Raw genomic sequence first — 20026 nt, forward strand, 5'->3', positions numbered from 1 at the left:
TTAATGTGCCATTTTGTCCTTGTTTTGACCATTTCCATGCCTCGTATTTCAACGAACTCCTCCTACAGATTTCATCCGATCAACTTCATACTCGGTCAGCTTCATCTTAAGCCCTTTGTGATCAAAAGTTATCAAGAAAATTGAGTTTTCACCAAACACCCTTGCCGTGGCGCCCCGCCAAAGTTTGACATTTCGCCATAAAACACGATGTCCTCATAACTTCTCCATACATTATCCGATTTGTCCGATATATCTCACGCTTCATGACGGTTCTGTCCTGAACACATCTATGTGTCAGTATTGCGTCATACTTATAGCGCCACCTATTGGTGAAACAGGAATTCCTCATAACTCCTCCATACATTATCCAATTTGTCCGATATAGCTCACGCTTCATGACGGTTCTGTCCTGAACACATCTATGTGTCAGTATTGCGTCATACGTATAGCGCCACCTATTGGTGAAACAGGAAGTCCCCATAACTCCTCCATACATTATCGGATTTGTCCGATATATCTCACGCTTCATGACGGTTCTGTCCTGAACACATCTATGTGTCAGTATTGCATCATACTTATAGCGCCACCTATTGGTGAAACAGGAAGTCCTCATAACTCCTCCATACATTATCCGATTTGTCCGATTTATCTCACGCTTCATGACGGTTCTGTCCTGAACACATCTATGTGTCAGTATTGAGTCACGCTTAGAGCGCCACCTACTGGTGACAGGAAGTTTCTGTCAGTACTGGACACCGAAATAGCACACCCTTTAACGGCGCCACACCCCGACCCGCGTGGGGTGCGAGGGCCCGCTCACTGCTGCTCGCAGCACTAGTTGTTATTATTACCTTGTTCTCAAACACGTTTTCTCCATCTCGATGTAATTTAATTATTACGAACACCTATAATATATCTAGGCCTACAGTAGCCTATCTATCTCGGCAACTGACATCGGGTCAAGACGTGGTGTCTGTTAAGTCAAATGCGCAAAATAACAGTATTGTAAATATATTTGTTAGTAAAGATGTGGTGAACGTGAGGATTTTGCGTTTTGTTTCTGGAACGCATTCAACTGGTAGGCTACTCGTAAACCCCGGAAGTAAATTTGAAGACAGGGCACCAGCTAATGTAGCCAAGTCTGAGCGCAGTAGGCTATATGGCTTCAGCACGATACAAAGAAAAAATAAGCTTGATCGGAGGTGTGGATCCATACAAAATTGAAATAGTCGCCATTAGTAAAGATCACTCATTGCCAATCATATCCGGACATTAACTATCTTGTGCATAGCGGCAGGTTTGACAGTGAGACATCAACCGATAATTGTAATAATGCGATTATTGAAATGGTCTTGTGAACGCCTTTATCTGATTTCCAAAATCGGGGTAAGGTCCATAGGACGATTGTGGGTTTTCATTTGCACATAACTATATTTTAATAAAACATTGAAGTCCGCCTGTCAATGACTTTCCCTAAAATTGTGTTCTGTTGCACCCCCTATTGTTAAATTATAAATGAAAAAAACATACACAATATTTTGTTATTTGAATGATCTTGAATATATATATATATTCAAGATCATTCAAATAACAAAATATCGTGTATGTTTCTATTTATTTATACCGGCCGCCAGCTATTCAATGAACGGCTATAGGGAATGCGCAGTTTCGAGCTGGCTACAGCCTATTATATGCACAGTTTCGCGCTATGTAGGCTATTATAAATCAGTATTATTCATTGGGGGAGCTTGGACTCGCTGGGGACTGGTGGAGAGACACAGAGCCTCCCCAGACGTGACATCCTCCAGTTGGCTGAAGAGCTGCGCGCTCTGGCGTCCAAACAGCCACCTGCGGCGCCCCTCGCAGTGTCCACAGAAGAATACCCCCCAAAAAATACTTGCATGGTGAAGACAAGCTGCAGCAAGAACAGAACTGTCTACCAATGCATGAAGTGCACCTAGCTGTCTGTGAGAGGCTATAGCAGAGGATATGTGCGAAGTGTATTTGAGCTGCCGCCTCAACCGTGCGTATAAGAGCAGAGCGCATCATATAGCTACAACTAGTAGCCCATAGCCATTAAAACGGCTTATTGTTTTATTCATATATCAACTAGATAATTCGATAATAATGAGTAGGCTATCAAATGAATTCAATAGGGCAAGCCTTAAGTTGTAGCCTAGGCTACAGTACAATCACAAGACGCATAGGCCTAGCCTATCGTAAAAAGCGTTGCGTTCTCATAGGCCTATATTAACTTAGATAATTATTAATTATGCTCAGGTCATAATGTCCGTTGAAAATAATTCCCTCTAAGCAGAATTTGAATTGTATTAAAATAGGCTAAAATTAAATTTCCACATATTCTGATTCCTTCTAGGTCTATATAAAAAAAAAAAAATTTTTTTAATGTGTAGCCTAGGCTATAGGCTTCTGCGATGAACAAAACAGCCACAATGTAGCCTGCTTAGCGAGCGAGAGGGCAGTCTACCATAAAGTGTATAACCATAATGTAATATATCTAGACTACATGCATTGTGGTATTTCTTTATATAGCCAATTGTTTCTCAATAAACAGTTATGTCATCCTCTGAGTCCGAATGTAGGCTAATAGACCGGCAGCTCTAAATGCCTTCCCAATCAATGAGACATGGTTGTAAAAATGATGTTTTATTGATGAAAAGGGTAAAACTGAAAAACATGGAGAGTCATTGCATTGATCGATGAATGTTGAACGTAGCCTACTTTTATTCATTAGGTTTTACAGAATCGGCCTACAGTGTCCACACATGCATGCGCCATCTGACTAGCTCGTCACTCGCCAGCGAACCTGGACTAGACTATTGTAACCCCCCCCCCCCCCCCCCCCCAAATTCTTTTATATTCAAATAAACTGGATGAACCGGTTTCCTAGCCCTGGATTGTGGGGAGGGGGGTAGCCTGCGTTAGCGGGTGCTTTGCCATGACCGGCCATTGAATTCGCTAGTTTGATTGATAGATGGATGGATTAACGTCCAAAGTAGATTGTGCAAGTATTGTATAGGCCCATGTGTAAGAGATGAATGGCTGTAACCATGAACTCAGCCAGAGGTAGGCCCTACTGTAGATTATCAGCATTATTACCAGTCTCAATTTATGTATCAATTTATGTGTTGCCATTCATTTAAACCACCATCTCATCTAGACTACTTCTGTTGCTGCATTTTTACATTCATGCTTTCATGATTTTAGAGCGCAATAAACATTTTCCAGGATTCCAATAAGTCCATCCATTCATCCAACTTTGTTCTGAGCGCAGCGCAGGCTGGTAGCCTACTGTCAAGGCTCACGACTGATGCACTCCCTTAACACGTCTCGCATCCCCAGACCATCAAGAGAATTTCAATATGAAAGACCTTGGGATTCCAGGAGTCAAGGCAGTTTCAGACGGGGAGCGACATTCCGCCTGCGTTCTCGCTCGGATCAGCAGGGGAAGCACGCGTCCTGCGCGCAGCGGGGAAAGCTGACTACAATTCAGCTCTTGTCGCGGGCGGGCGTGTGCAGCCTAGTTCCATATGAGAACACTCCTCGGTCCAATTCCGTATAGTAGATCAGCCTGTGTACTTTCAACGAATGTATTATTAGACATAATATCATAATAATATATATAGCCTTCAACGACCTCCTGCTGCCTGCCTGATGGTCTCAGTGCTAAAGAGACCGCGCGTCGTTCCTCACCCTAACTATTGGCATATCAATGAAAGAAAATACATTGTAAATAAACATGGTTTTAGGCTATTGTTTTTATGTAGGCCTATAGGTTAAGCTATTTGTGTTCATAAGGTAACATCATTGTAAACGAAAGTAGCCTATAGCCTATAATCCAATTGACTGGAACCAGGGGGTTTGACAAAAGTTATGAGGCAAAATAATTTGTCTTGACTGCATTCAAGATGTATCTTTCACATTAAAACTACATACAAAGCTGGGAATGCTAAGAAAATTGCATATGTTTGCAAACTAAAACAAGTGAACACAATTTTACAATCGAAAATGCTTATGAGACCATTATTTTACTTATATGGGGCAAAAGTGGTTTCTCTTCCTGCTTCTGCCTAAGCCCTCCACAATACCACAACACAACGGTGTCATGTTTTACCGAAGGAGAAGTGAAGAAGACGGTAGCTAGCAGTAGCTAAAGCAGTTAGCTAATGTTAAGATCATTCCTCTAGCTGCTTTGCTGCTAATGCGAGTTCGTCTCCGTTCCTGCCCGAGAAACAGAAGTTGAACTAATAGCATCAAAATCAAAATAGCTACAGGAATCATCGTTGTAAGTTAGCTATCTGCTTTTTAGCCACCGACAGCTACGTTAATATTATGGAAGCTGCTGTCGTGAGCTAACTTGCTATCACGGTCTTATCGTGCAGCTTCACAGCCTGCTATTAGCAGACAGCACTAAAATCACACTTCCACATCATTAGAATTCCAACCATTTATATGGGATTTATCATTCAACTAAACATGGAACCTGAATACTACCTGATATTTCAACCTGCTGCCATCAGTGATCGGCGCGTCTGCTTGTTTGAGTCATGAATATCTTACGCAGTTACATTCCATGTAGTGTCCCAAAACTGTTAAATCATTCCCCATGTAGTTCACTATGAGTCGCACTCAATACATCCATGGTAATAGGGAGGGAGTGAGTGAACCATTTCAAACACATCTCTGGTCATCTCCGTTAGCCATCTTACTCGTCCTGATGCCATGTTCCATATGAGAACACTCAGCCTAATGTATTAAACTTCTACTTGTCCCGACAGTTAACAGATATAGACCCGGCGACAGTTACAGAGATAGAAACTATAAATAGATAGGCTTTGTTCGTAATAATTAAATTACAACCAGACAGAGAACAAGGAGTTTGAGAACGGTAGGCTCATCTAATGTGCGAGATGAGCTACAGCAATGGGTCAATGAGTGGTATTACTGCGCCCCTATGGGCAGGCGAGCGGTGGTGCGGAATGCCGTAAAGCGCCTGTTAGAATACCGCGGGTCAAGTTACATTCTTATGTTCCCACATCTGTACAGTAAATTACAGCATATCCCCATGACTAGAAAGACAATAGTCAGTATGTTAGTATCTCCCATATAGTCAGCATGTTAACTAGTATCTCCCCTGACGACAGGAATTTGCATACTAGCCAATAAGGAGACTTTTGAGAATTTAGTACAATAGAAGAATCAGCCTAATGTACTGTATCTCTTTAAAATTATGATGAGAGATGTCTGTTCAGCTATGTTAGACTGTACCTCTTTATGAAAGAGCTATGTGAGACTATGTTAGACGGTATCTTTTTAACATCCTGATGAGAGATGTCTGTTCAGTTATGTTAGACCATATAAAGATACAGTCGAACATAACTGAACAACATTCTCTCATCAGGATGGTAAGGAGATACAGTGATTGTGAGGAGAGAGTTGTTCAGCTACTGTATGTTAGCGCCTCTCAGCGCCTCCTAACCCGAGACCAGGGTCGAGTGGGAGGGAAGGTGGGCAGAAGACTGTGTGTGGCTGCACACTGTACCAGTGTGTGTGTGTGTGGGGGGGGGGAGGGGGGGCTATGAGTGACTAGTGTGTGTATGTGTGTGTGTGTGCTTGTGTGGGTGTGCTGCATATTTGTGTTTTGTATTTCATACAAGATGTCCACAAATGATTAACCAGACGCAATCATACTCACAAACAGTTGTATGAGCTACGCTACTCAGCTACTAAGGTGAATGATCTCCCTCTCTCTCTCGCTCTCTCTAATACACACACGCACACACACACACACACACACACACACACACACACACACACACACACACACACACACTCACTCACTCTCTCTCCCTGCAGGCAACTCTGTGTTTCAGTGAAAGTGAACATGAAACCTGCTGCCCTGACCCCTATGGCCCCAGAGACCCCCCACTGTGAGGGTCTGGACAGCAGGACTCAAACCATGGGGCTTAATTTGGAGGAATTAAATTATTACAGAATCAAGACACCCCCTCCATGCTCTTTACATACTTCCCTACACACAACAACTACAACTACAACAATATACACGCACGCACACACACACACACACACACACACACACACACACACACACACACACACACACACACACACACACACACACACACACACACATAGTTGTATCAATGCTAAGCACGAGAATCCAGCTCTCAACCAACACTTCAGAGTGGCCTGTGATGCTACAGTATATGTTCAGCGCTAAAGAGTCTTTCAAGCTCATTTCGTCCGGCCACCTTTTAAAAGCCACAGCTAAACAAACATGCCACCACTAAATATAGGATTTTACCAGGCAGGGAAGCACAGCCAGCGCAGAAGGACCAGATAGCTGGGTGAAAGTAGAGAGACATCACAGAACAGGATAGAGAACTTACCGGGTTGTGTGTAGTAGCTCTCAGGACCTGTGCAGCGTCTGTGCGTGTGTGTGTGTGTGTGTGTGTGTGTGAGAGAGAGAGTGGCTTGGTAGCGGTAGTAGTTCAGTCTGGTCCGTGCAGCGTGGTTGGATCAAGCATTACACAAACTGAGTGCAGCTTCTGGAGGCTGAGGAGGTTGAGATACAGTAGGGTTAGCTATGACTGGCTGACCCTCTCCCTCTCTCTCTCTCTGTCTCTCCTCCCTCTCTCTGTTCCTCTCCTCCCACCCTCTCTCACAGTTCCTCCCCCTCTCTCTATCAGCTCCCCTCCTCCCTTCCTCTCTCTTTCTCTCTCTCCCTCCTTCTCTCTACCCCTCTCTCTCTCTTCTCTTTCTCTGTCCTCTCTCTCTCTCTCTATCTTTTTGAGGAACAACCCCTGAGCACACCATTAGCCTGTCAGAGCAGAGCTGTTCAGCCATTCATGCCAGTATACCACTGCCAAATAATGGGTCAATTTCTCCACACACACACACACACACACACGTGTGCGCACACGCACACACACACACACACACACACACACACGGACAAAGCTTTATGTTGAACAAGGTATTTTTATTGGCAGTTTTGAAGATTACAAATACAGATCAAACGTTTTAGTGGATGTGAGTGTCCATTTGTGTATGAGTATGTGTGTGTGTGTGTGTGTGTGTGTGTGTGTGTGAGAGAGAGAGAGAGAGAGAGAGAGAGAAAGACTGAGAGAGAGAGGGACAATACATATGTAGTGTATGTCTGTGTGAGTGTGTTTGTGTGTGTGTGTGTGAGAGCGAGAGAGAAGAGAGAGAGAGTCTCTCTCTGTGTGTGTGTGTGTGTGTGTGTGTGTGTGTGTGTGTGTGTGTGTGTGTGCGTGTGTGATCAGCTGTCCCTACCAGTGATGGACATGAACAGACATCAATGCTGACAGACAATTAGTGAATTACTCCTCTCCAGAATTAGCTTCAAAGACCTCCGCTATGAAGTGAGAACTGCCTGTGTGTGTGTGTGTGTCTAAGACAAGAATATAGTTTCACACGGTGTAGAAATATTCTCTTACAACATAATGGAGAAACAAACACAGCAGTTTTGTACAATAGATATACAGTATCTGTGACTTTCTGTCTTTCTATCTATCGATCGATCGATTGATCGATCGATCGTTCGTTCGTACCAGTTCCACTTCCCAAGCCAACGGCCAACTGCTCCCGGATCCACATTCCCAGGTTATACCAGCTGACAGAGTACTTAGACCTAGTGTGACCTGGTCCGTATGCTAAATGCTAAAAAGCTTTTTACTGTATTAGGCTACCAGTTGGCCTTTACACATCCAAACTGCTAGTTCAATGTTCACTCAGCTCAAAAGAAATGGGGGATAAATCTGTCCAATAAACCATATTTTCAGTTTTGGCGGCAAAACATTTTTGTTTTGTTATTGGGGGCCAAGCCGCGCAGCTGCTGCAGCACCCATTGTGTTTGTACATTTTCTTCTTCTTTCTTCTTCTATGGCAGCCTACAGAACCGTATGGTCAAAAGTTGTGAAAATTGGCACACTCATTCGGGACAGTGCACTGACCCTCCTCACCAAGTCTCATGCCCACACCTCGCCCTCTCTAGCGTCACCAATGTGTCGAAGTTGGAGGTGCATTTATGTATGCAGCTTTTCTTCAGCAAGTCCAATTTTCAAACTTCAGGTGTTCTTCAATTCCTTGGCTGAAGCTGGATTCAACGCACTCTATGACATCATTGTGGCCATCTTGGATTCTCTGCCATATTGAATGATGTGCAAAACCCTTAAAATGTATCTCCTCCTAGGAATTTCGACCAATCTGCACGAAACTCGGTATCGGTATTCTCTAGACCAATGTCCACAAAAATTGTACAAGGATTTTTGATTATCCATTGCGTTCGCTCGTTACAGCCAATCAAAATTGGTAGAAAAGCTGCAAAACAGGAACTGGGGTCATATCTCAGTAATGTTTTAATCTATCAAAACCATATTTGGCACACTCATCCGGGACATGCCCATGACATCTGTCACCAAGCCTCATGTTGACTTCTCGTGCACTCTAGCGCCACCAGCGTGTCAGAGTTGCATTTATGCCAGTAACTTTTGAACTGTATGTCCAATCTTCTAAATGATGGTAGCAATGGATTCCCTGGCTCATGCTGAGTTCAAAACACCCGACGGTTTCATTATTACTTCATTTTTTGATTGCAGAATGCAAGGAACACTTTTGGTCTTCTGCACAATTTCACCAGTTTTACAGTGGTGACAAGGCACATTTTGGAAAACGTCACACATTTTCTAAACTGCCATCTCTCTTTCAATTCTCACAGCTCATACACATATATATCAAAACATTCACACGACTCTTGGGATTCAGAAAATCAAAAAAGCTAAGCTCTCCGATGTATATTCTTCACTGTGTAACAGTTCTAATGACGACTCCCCCCCTCCATTGAAAACAATGGAGCCACGCTCTAGAAAATGACAGAATCAGTGTTGAGTTTCTAACTTGTCACCTCTCCTACACTTCTGAAGACTGAAGGATATATTATACATGGTAATGTTCGCGTGATTGGATTCTGAAGAAGTAAATAGTTGAGCTATGCTATGTATGCTTTTCGCCGTGTGCCAATTTAAACAAAGACACCCCCCCTCTCGCTCAGCTGAGAATAAGCGTAGGCTCACAGGTTGTGGACTAGGGTGGATTGCGTTAGCAAGAACAGGCGTGGCACAGCGGATAGCGTGTCGGCCTAGCAACCATATGTCAGATTTTCCTCCAATCTGCATGAAACGTGGTAAACCTACACATAATCTGCAGCCATTTTAACTTGAAGCAGTGCACATCGTTTGCCAGATTAACAGGTGTAATTAATAATCAATCTGGTTTCAGTCACAGGATGAACATTACTCTGCTTTCTAAAGATGGCTGCTGTGAAAAAACCCTATTGCTATTTCACCACAAACAATGTTTAATGTTATCTTTATTTTTTACCTTACATATGAAGTTAATTTCAGTTTCAGACCATTTCAGGGATTAATTGCTCTCAGGTTGTGAAACGACTTGAGACCCCACTTTGAGGAATACAAAACATTTTGCATCATGTTTACCATGAGGGAGCACTGCCTGTCTATCTCTGTGTGATCCCAGAAACCTACATATCCTCACCAATCTTACATGGCATTCAATGACTTGAATTATGATGGAGATGACATACACTACTGTATTGATGTTGACAATAACATAACCTGTAAATACTATGACCCTGAACATCATGATGAGCTTGCCTCTCTACTCTCCAACACTGGATGCTGCTTCAACATAATTGGTTGTAGTGAGACGTGGCTAAATGAAAAATCTTACATAGACACCCTAAACCTTGAAGGCTACAAATTACACCATAAAAACAGACTTGGCAGCCTGGGTGGTGGAGTGTATGTACGTTCTAATATGCATGCCGATGTCTGTGATCTCGCTGTTGACGACAATCAAACAGACTCTCTTTTTATTGAGATTAAAAATGATAAAGGCAAAAACACTATCGTGGGTGTGATTTACCACCCCACAGATTCAGATGTAAACATATTCCACACCAAACTGGAACAAATTATATTACTTATAAACAGAACAAACAAAGATTGCATCCTCCTCAGAGATTTCAATATCAACGTCGCCAAGGATGACACAGCCAAGAACGACTTCATTAATACACTGCACTCCTCCTCTTTTTCCCCCCACCGTTAACATCTTTACTAGAGTCACGAATACCTCTAGAACTATCATAGACAACATCATCACAAATATTCAAAATAACAAACTTGAATCAGGAGCTTTACTCTCCGAAATATCTGATCATTACCCAATCATATTGTATTTTAATCTTGACTATAAATGTTTACCTTCATGTCACCCGCTAAAAACGAAAGTAGTAAATGAGAGAACTTCACTTGAGTGTAAGCCTGCAAGCTAAAGTTTGGTACACTGTCTAACTGTGCTGCGATCTGGACACTGCGTATGACAGCCTGGTAAATGAAATAACAGATTCCATTCGCTGTTCCATCCCTTCCAAGACCGTCATGCGCAGTAGGTCAAACCAGAAACCCTGGTTAACAAGGGGGATCTTCAACTGCATTAAGCAGGAAAATAACTTATACCAATTATATGTTAAAAAAAAAAGTATCGAGAATAAAAATACAAATAATATTTACAAGAATAAAGTTACACACATAATCAGGATATGGGCCATAAAGACACTGTGTTTCCTGACTCAGTAAACACAAATAATATTGACCTTGTAAATAACTTTGATAACTATTTTGTATCCATCGGTACAAAATGACAAAAATTGCAAAAATAATCCCAATTTTCAAATCTGGTGATAAAAATAACATGACAAATTATCATCCCATATCCATTTTACCCACACTTTCCAAATTACTGGAAAGAGTGGTTTACAATAGACTCAACTATCTCAATAAATTGAATATACTCAGCCCATCCCAGTATGGCTTCAGGAAAAAGCACACCACCAGCATGGCGATCCTTGATCTTATCGAAAAGGTTAATGATGCCATCGACAAGGGGGAATATGGTATCGGTATATTCTAGACCTTTCTAAGGCTTTTGACACTATCGACTTCACCATATTACTGGACAAACTACATCATTACGGAATCAGAGGTCAATAATTGAACTGGTTTAAGAGCTATCTGCACCAGAGGCAACAATAATTAACTATCCATGAACAGACATCATAATACAAATATATCAAATACGAGGTCCCACAAGGTTCCATCTTGGGGCCACTCCTCTTTATTATTTACATAAATGATCTAGAAAATTCCTCAAAGACCCCCTACAAAGTAATCTTTGCCGATGATACAAACCTGTTCTTATCCCATAAAAATTCACCTGAACTTCAAGAATCACTCAACAAAGAGCTTCTGAATGTGGATCATTGGTTCAAAGTAAACAAACTATCCCTAAACATCAGTAAAACAAACTACATAATATTTTGTCCCAATAAAAAACATAACATAGAGAACTTGAATTTCCAGATCAAAATTAATGGAGAGGAGCTAAAGCGAGTGAAGACAACAAAATTCTTGGGGGTTCTCATAGACGATTGCCTAAACTTCAAATATCCTATAGACTACCTTGTAAAACAATTATCGTATCTGTTTTTGTAATGTCTATTTTCACCTTGAAATTCAATGCTGAGAAACCCCAATCTTAAATAACATCTGTTAAGCCCATAGTTGTATTCGTACTTGAATTTGAAATGTTTGTAATGTCAATCTTCACCCTTCAACTTCAAGAAATAACTGTCAAGCATATTTGTATTTGTAAAGTGATCTGGGATAATTGCGTATTGTTTGCAATGTTTATGGCCGTGTCCAAATAGTCAAAATGGGTAAAGGAAATGCAGTGAGTGGGTGTAGACTCCTGTGGAGTAGGGGAAGGTTTTGAGGATTCAATAGAGTCTAGTTTGTCTGAATGGGAAGGTAATGTTGGCATTGTGCAAAGAGAGAGTTGGTGTGTCCAATTACAATTAATGTTCTGGGAATGTTACTGTATGTACTTTGTTTTTTACACAGATGTGCAGATATTTGAAACCAGTGTGACCACTGTGACTACTCCAGATTGTTGAAACTGCTTGTACTCTCTATTTGAACCAGTGTGATCACTGAGTATGCTAGATTGTTAAAACTGGGGAGGCCATACCTTGCACTGGTAGAGCCAATCCTCGAAGACACTCCCTAGTTAGTGGCAAAGGCAATTGTTTCTGCAGATGGCGGCCAGATTCTAGTTCAAGTGAAGAACACTGGCCAGACTCCTGTTTACCTTCATCGCTATCAGAAGGTAGGCCGTCTTTCGCTGGTGCAGCGAGAAATTCCACAAGTATTTGCTAGGCTCCCATTTTGTAGTGTTCACTGACCTGAGAAGCCTGGAGCAACAGTGGGCAGCCAGAATCTACAACTACCACTTCAACATCAAGTTCCAGCCTGACAAAACCAATGCTAATGCCAATGCCATATCTCGAGTACCTGTGGATGGAGGAGAGGATGGTGAAGAGGAGGAGATCCTGGCCCTGAAGACTTTTCTCACCGGGGTGGAAAACCCATGCCCAGAAATGCTTAACTCTCCTGTTCAAGTTCACCTAGAAGAAGTGCAGCTGGGCCGAACCCCCTGGAGAATGGAAGGACGCCCAGCAAAAAGATGACATGATTCGCCACATGCTGTTATCCTTGCAGACAGGGAAACCGCCCAGTGCAACAGAAAGGATCGCCCTGCAACGTGCCACTCGGCAGATCCTCAAGGCGAGGAAGAGGCTGACTCTGAGGGAGGGAGTCTTGCATCAGTGTGTGAGGGACCCCAACACCGCAAACTCCATCTTTCAGCTGATCCTCCCTACAGCATTGAAAGAGAAGGTGTGGCAGAATTGCCACGAACGGGCTGGCCACACGAGTGTGGGAAAGACTTTAGCTCTCATCCGCTGCCCACGAGTGTTGAATATTAGACCAGCCTACTTTTATTGTTTTATTGAGCTGAATTATTTTCATAGTTTGCAGTGGTTGAAGTTTGCAGTGGTTATAAAGTTTGCTGTGTTTACCAAGTTTGCAGTGTTCATAAGTGTGCAGTGTAGTTGCAGTCCGACAAACATATGTCAAAACATCAGTCGTATTCGCTTAATCTTTCGCGTGGTCATCTTGGCCCCACAACGCTGCTTGCAGCTTTAATTGTTGTTTTTTCTGTGTGATTAACGAGATGTACTGAACATTTCCCAATTTCCACAGTAGCTCCTCGTCACCATGAATGCCATCCCAACTACCTTTTCCAAAGCGAAATTCAAGCACTTTTCAAACATTTTCCAGGTGCAGTTTCAAGTTTTTCCAGCACCTAACGTGGCTGTGGTAAATTAAATATTTACTCAAAATGATCATTTGACTTCTTCATCACATTAAATCAGATGATATTGTGCTATAAACAAAATATGTTGCATCCTATATAACCTGGCTGAGCCAATCTACAGCAATCACTCCAAACAACCACCAGACAAAACTTCAATTTCAATAAAGACTACATTGAAAATGTGCAAACTAAGAGAAAATTTGTCTTGAGCCTTAAAACTTATGCAAAATCAAAACATCTCCTTGAGAAACAAACTGCAAGGAACAACACAAAATAGTGCAAAAGAAAAAATATAATTGGCCTAGTTAGGCCAAATAAGGCAGGGCCTATTAGGGAGTGTCCTTCAGTTCCTTGAGTTTGTTATTTAGCTGTTTCTCCACAGTCTCTAGACTTCATTCCTTTTCTTTCGCAGCACTTCGAAGGCCATTGGACTTTGAGATGAAGCTCAGTTTTCCTTGTGACTCAGCTTTTTCTGCATTGGCATCAACAGATTTCAGGAGGACCCTTATACCCTCCTCTATTCTCTTTTTTGGTCTTTTATTTCCCTTATCTCCTCCATTAGTCCTTTCTGCTTCTGTTCCTTCTGCTCAGCTTGCTTTAGCCGTTTCTGATCATCAAGATACATGTGATACTTCTGCCTGGCATCAGCTGCAGAGAGGAGTAGCTCCTTTGTCTAGGCTATGTTGAGCAGCCCTCCAACACTCTACACATGGTCATGAATAACCCGCTGGGCAATCAATGAATGCTCTTTGAGGTTCTCCACCATCACCTCCTTGTTGACCAAAAACCCTCTCTCGACAGAGGCTTGGCTGTGTGAAAGGATCAAGAGGAGTTTTACTACTCCCCATAGATGGCGCAACTCTGCTTTGTTGGACAAACATTCATGGTAGAATTCATCCAACCTTCCACTTTCTGGGTTGAAGTTGGTGAAGGCATCTGACACTGACATCAGGCTATGATCATAGAAGTGCCCAAACTCCCTCAGAATCTCATCACAGGATTTCTCTTCAGTGTGGCCAGTTTCCTCAAGGAGCCGCAGAACAGTGGCGAGTTTCTGGGTGCTCGTCTCTTTGCTCTTGATGAGCTCCCTAGGATCCGGGACAGACAGGTTTCTCACAAGAGGGTAGTTGAGTGGAGCCTTTTCAAAAAGCTTGGAGACCATCTTCAACAAAAACACCTTGCAGTTCTGCCTGAACTCCAGCCTCAGCCTCTCAGCATTTGAGTTCTTCTTTGTGTGCTCCTGCAGGGCTCGCTCTGTGACAAAGCCCACTCTCACTTTGGTGAGATCCATGTGGTTGACTGGGTCAGCATAGTCAACTTGCAGAAGTTTTACTGTGGTAGTTGTGTCCTTCATGACACTGGGCTTGATAAACCTCTCCATTAGACTCCTCAGCATATTGGTGAGATCCGCATTCATGAACGGGAACATGGGTTTGTCGGTCTGGTATAACTTCAAAAATGGTGTGATTTTCCCAGTCACCATTAGAAAAAGTTGAGCTTTGCTGTGAAGAGGTCATCTTGAACTATCATCTGAGCAGTCTTGAAAGTCTTGGCTGCATTGATGTACATTTTCAGAGAAGGCAAAATCTCTAGTGCGCGCTCAGCCACCTACACATTTTCCAGCCATCGATGACTACAGAAGTCGAGAAGGAAAGATGAGGAACCAGTGACCCTACGAGCTGGAACATCCTTGAATAGCCATTTAAGGCTTGACAGAGCATTTCCCAGCTCCCAGTCTGTGAATGCACACCCTGCTCTGATGGAATTGTGTAGTATATGCAAACCACAGCTTCCTACATTTAGCATTTTCTTGCCTGTTTGTTTTTCTGTTTTGCTGGGCCAGGGAGAAGAGCTTCCAGTTTGGGCCATCCATAGACAGCTGGATCAGACTTTGGAAGCCGGTATCCAAACACACTGCCTCAACCGTCTCATGCATTTGTTCTGCAGTGTGATTGCCCATGAAAAAAGACATCAGATACCATGAGTTTACTTGACTGTTATCCCAGAATCTGATGCGCCACATTGAAATTCAAGCATTTTCAAAGATGTCCAGCACCCGTGGGCACCCTGCCCATCATACTCGCTTCTCAGCCCGCCCGGGGCAAGTACTGGCGTATCCATGGCAACCAGTTCAACCAGAACTATCTTCCAAGCTCCCCTCCAGTCTAAAGACAGCGAGGACAGGCCGGGCCGGGCCAGAACCATAGGAGCTCCACTCAGAGATTCAGAGAGGGAGAGAAACGGCTCACAGGGACTCTGACAGGCTGCTTCCTGCAAGGGGCAAGGACGGAGAGAGAGAGGGAGGGAGGGAGGGAGGGAGAGGGAGGAAGACAAACCAACAGATGGACAGACAGCTGTCAAGTAGATGGACAGCAGGCAAGCATGTGAGGGAGGATGATGGAGAGAGAGAGATGGAGAGAGAGAAAGAGAGATGGAGAGAGGGAGGTAAAGTGAGATGGAGTAAGAGACAGAGAGAGATGGAGAGAGGGAGATGGAGTGAGAGAGAGGGAGATGGAGTGAGAGAGAGGGAGATGGAGAGACAGAGGGAGATGAGAAAGAGAGGAGACAGGGAGATGGAGAGAGAGAGAGGAGACAGAGGGAGATGGAGAGAGAGAAGACAGAGGGAGATGGAGAGAGAGATAGAAAATGGAGACAAATGGAGAGAGAGAGAGGAGACAGAGGGAGATAGAGAGAAAGAGTAGACAGAGGGAGATGAAGAGAGAGACAGACTGAGGTGGAGAGAGCAAGAGGAGACAGACAGGGAGATGGAGAGAGAGGGAGGTGGAGAGAGAGAGGAGACAGAGGGAGATGGAGAGAGAGAGGGAGATGGAGAGAAAGACAGTCCACAGCTTGCTCCTCCTCAGCAGCCCCCCCCCCCACACACACACATCAGAGCATCACATTCCCTACCAGCTCACTAATGAATGGAAATATATGTGAAATCTGTGGTGAGATCATCTCCTCTGGCAGCCTCACTGAGAACAAGCACTGTGGCACATTTGGAGCTACCCACTCACATTCTGGTGTGGGGAGGGAGAGGGAGAGAGAGAGAGACACACACACACACACACACATACACACACACAGAGAAGGGGGGGGGTCAGCTTCAATACAACTCCTGCTAACCAGGGTAGTGTTTTTAGGTAGTAAACTTTGTGAAAGGGATGGAAGGACTAACTGAAAAATGAATAGACTTACTGTAAGCTTAGCGTCGCTAAATGTACTGCTGTGTTGTAGCCTAATACACAACCTGTGACACCATTTCCTCTTTTCAGAAGGGTCGAGCAAGTCATAGAAAAATCTTGTTAGGAAAATGTTACAAGCTTGTGTGAGAAGATGCTTGACAGGAAGATTGGTACAATTTGTCACCTCTCCTGCGTCTGCTGGCCATGGCATGCCTCATCCTGCTGCGGTAGCATTCTGCACTTCAATGACAATGACATTGATAGTCAGGTTGCATCAGCTGACAGAAATGGCTCTCACGTAATGTATTCTGTCCCTGGTAAAGAACACGTGTCCCATTCAAAGACAATAATGAGTTAGAACTGAAACCCTGTCAACTCTCGATAGACAAGAACATTTGTATGGTAAGAGAGATAGATCGATAGATGGACAGACAGACAGAGACAGATTAGAACAAAATTTAAAGAGAGACTGAGATGGACTGTGTGGACGAACAGACAGCGGACACAAAGAATAGAACGTGATTGGCAGAGTGTGTGTGAGAGTGAGAGAGAGAGAGAGAGAGAGGAGAGAGAGAGAGGTAGTCTGTCAAAGACAGGGGGCCCAGATTGGTCATCTGTGTTGTGGTCTGTCACTTCCTCAACAGGGACGAGGGACAGCTGACAACTGGACCAACTATGACACGCACACAGGTACACACACACACACTCACACAGACAAGAACAAAGTTAAAAGAGAGATTGAGATGGACTGTGTGGACGAACAGAGAATAGAACATGATTGGCAGAGTGTGTGTGTGTGTGAGAAAGAGAGAGAGAGAGAGAGAGAGAGAGAGAGGGGGGGGGGGGGGAGGAGAGAGATAGTCTGTCAAAGACAGGGGTCCAGATTGGTCATCTGTGTTGTGGTCTGTCACTTCCTTAACAGGGACGAGGGAGGGAGGGACAGCTGACAACTGGACCAACTATGACACACGCATGCACGCACTCAGGCACACACACACACACACACACACACACACACACACACACACACACACACACACACACACACACATACAGCCAAGTTATACTGACATAATTCTGTCCCTTTCCTCCTTTCATGCCTCTCTTCTGGTTCTCCCCATATCTGTCCTGTCCTGATCATAGCTGTCCTGTCGATAGCCATCCTGTCCTGTTGATAACTGTCCTGTCCTGTTAATAGCTGTCCTGTCCTGTTGATAGCTGTCCTGTGCTGTTGATAGCTGTCCTGTCCTGTTGATAGCTCCAGGTCCCAGAGTCCCCACTCCATTCCGGGTTAAGGTGCCCATGGTTCCCGGAGAGGCCCCCTGTTATCCTCATGTCCTGTTCCATCCCACTATGTGTCACCAGCTGTCCAAATCAAGTCATCACCCTCCACTCTGCAGCAATCTGGGGGATTTCTACCGGATACAAGGTGGCTTGCAGGGAACGGGGGGACGTCCACAGGTCCCGGTTAGAGTATAAGAGGGAAAGGCACTAGAGAGGAGAGAGGCAGACGGGGTTAGTAGCATGCTGAGTCACCTTAAACAACACACATCTTAATATATACACAAAGCACCATAGGATACACACAGCATCAGACTCATACAGCATCATCTACTGTAGTTCCTCATCGACCAATCCAGGCCGGTCGCTACACAACACACATCTTAATATACTGTACACACAAAGCACCATATATACAATAGATTCACTAGAAGGCTGAAGGCTGCCTCTCCGTGTCTCTGGCTAGTGAATATAGCCAAGATTAAAAAGGTATGTCTTAAGTTAAACATTTCTACAGTTTCAGCCACTCTTAGGTTCTCTGGCAAGGTGTTCCAGAAGCTGGAGGCATAGAAACTGAAGGCTGCCTCTCCATGTCTCTTGGTCCTGGCTTTTGGAACTGTTGTGAGTTCAGTACCAGGTACTGTTGTGAATTCAGTTCCAGTAACAAGAATGTCTGAAATGTGTGTGACTGTGGAGAGATTCATAGACTAGTAAAATAATTTAATGAAAGTCTATTCTGATTTTATTAATCTATCTATTCTATTCTTAAGACTGGTGTGATGTGTGCCCTCTGTCGTAGTGAGGACTTGTGCTGCAGCGTTCTGTATCATTGGTAGTATAGAAATAGCTTTCTTTGGTAGACCAGACAATAGGACCTGTCCTGTCCTATTGATAGCTGTCCTGTCCTGTTGATAGCTGTTCTGTCCTGTTGATAGCTGTCCCGCCCTGTTGATAGTTGTCCTGTCCTGTTGATAGCTATCCTGTCCTGTTGATAGCTGTCCTGTCATGTTGATAGCTATATCCTGTCCTGTCCTGTTGATAGCTGTCCTGTCCTGTTGGAATGTAGTCAACACAGATGGACGTTGATATGGAGAAGTCCGTCCACACTGTTCTTTACTGACCAGCAGGGGCATCATGCAACCCAAAAAACCGAGGGGGCACGAGATAGCGAAGGCTATTAGGCGCTATTCAAAATTGTAGTGTTTTTGTGTGCATTTTTGCCGTTTAAAATCAGGCCACAGCACACTACCAGTTGCCACTCAAGCGGTGTGAAATTGAACTTACCAGTAGCGTTCTTTCAAGGACTTTCAAAATAAAAGTAAGGGAAAACAAATTACTTTTTTTTACTCACTTGGCATTGGTCCGAATGATATACTGTATACTGTATGAAGTATATTGAATCTGAAATACTGAATAGCCTAATATTTGGAGGACCTGTTCATCAGTTAAGGACAACCTTAATCTAAATGTATGCAAGCAGACCATGAAAACGTGTTTATCTGAGACGAGGCGAGGGGGGGGGGCTTTTTGGAAGAAACCAAATCCACCGGGAAAGAGGGTGTTTGGCTTTTTGAAAGAGGTTATGGTGGCTTTTCGAGGTGGTCTATGACATAATTAAAATAATACATTCAGCTTAGTAGAGAAAATAATCATAGCTCCGCATTGTAAAATGTAATGGTAAACAAACTAATAGAAATGTAAAAAAATAAAATAAAAATAACACCCCCAAATCTGAGGGGGCACGTGCCCCCTCATGTTCTATAGGCATGACGCTTCTGCACCAGTGTTTTTCCACTGGTGAAATGTTGAGAACTGAGCTTTTAACATCTCCCATCCCCCTAAATGCCAAAGCACTCTCCCACAAAAACACACACACACACACGACAGAGCTCTCCAGTGTTTACTGGAGCTCTGTGTTCCCCTCTAAGGCCTGTAAATCCACCACGATGTCACCAAGAGACGCCTCACTGCCATTCAGAGACTCAGCAACACCCACTATGGGCCACACTCAGTTACTACACGGGATCAAGTCATTCAATGAGTAAAACATACCTGTGCTAGCACCATCTAATTATGAACCACGATGTTAATTGCCTTTCTTGTTGTGATAGTCATTGATGAAATCACCCAACAAGCGGCAACATCAACAAGTGGAAGCGGCGACAGATGATAAATTTATTGTACAAAGATACAATCAC

General features: G+C 43.6%; 1 protein-coding gene across 1 annotated transcript in view; it reads right to left on the minus strand.

Moving 5' to 3' along the window:
- The window catches only part of palmdb (palmdelphin b), a 27815-nt gene extending 21172 nt beyond the window's left edge, over window positions 1-6643 (minus strand). The window contains exon 1 of the mRNA XM_084443399.1: window positions 6432-6643. The gene's annotated coding sequence lies outside the window, so the exon portion shown is untranslated. The remainder of the gene's footprint in view (window positions 1-6431) is intronic.
- Window positions 6644-20026: the final 13383 nt, after the last annotated feature.

Source organism: Borostomias antarcticus (assembly GCF_949987555.1).
Source record: "Borostomias antarcticus genome assembly, chromosome: 9".
Taxonomy (NCBI): Eukaryota; Metazoa; Chordata; class Actinopteri; order Stomiiformes; family Stomiidae; genus Borostomias; species Borostomias antarcticus.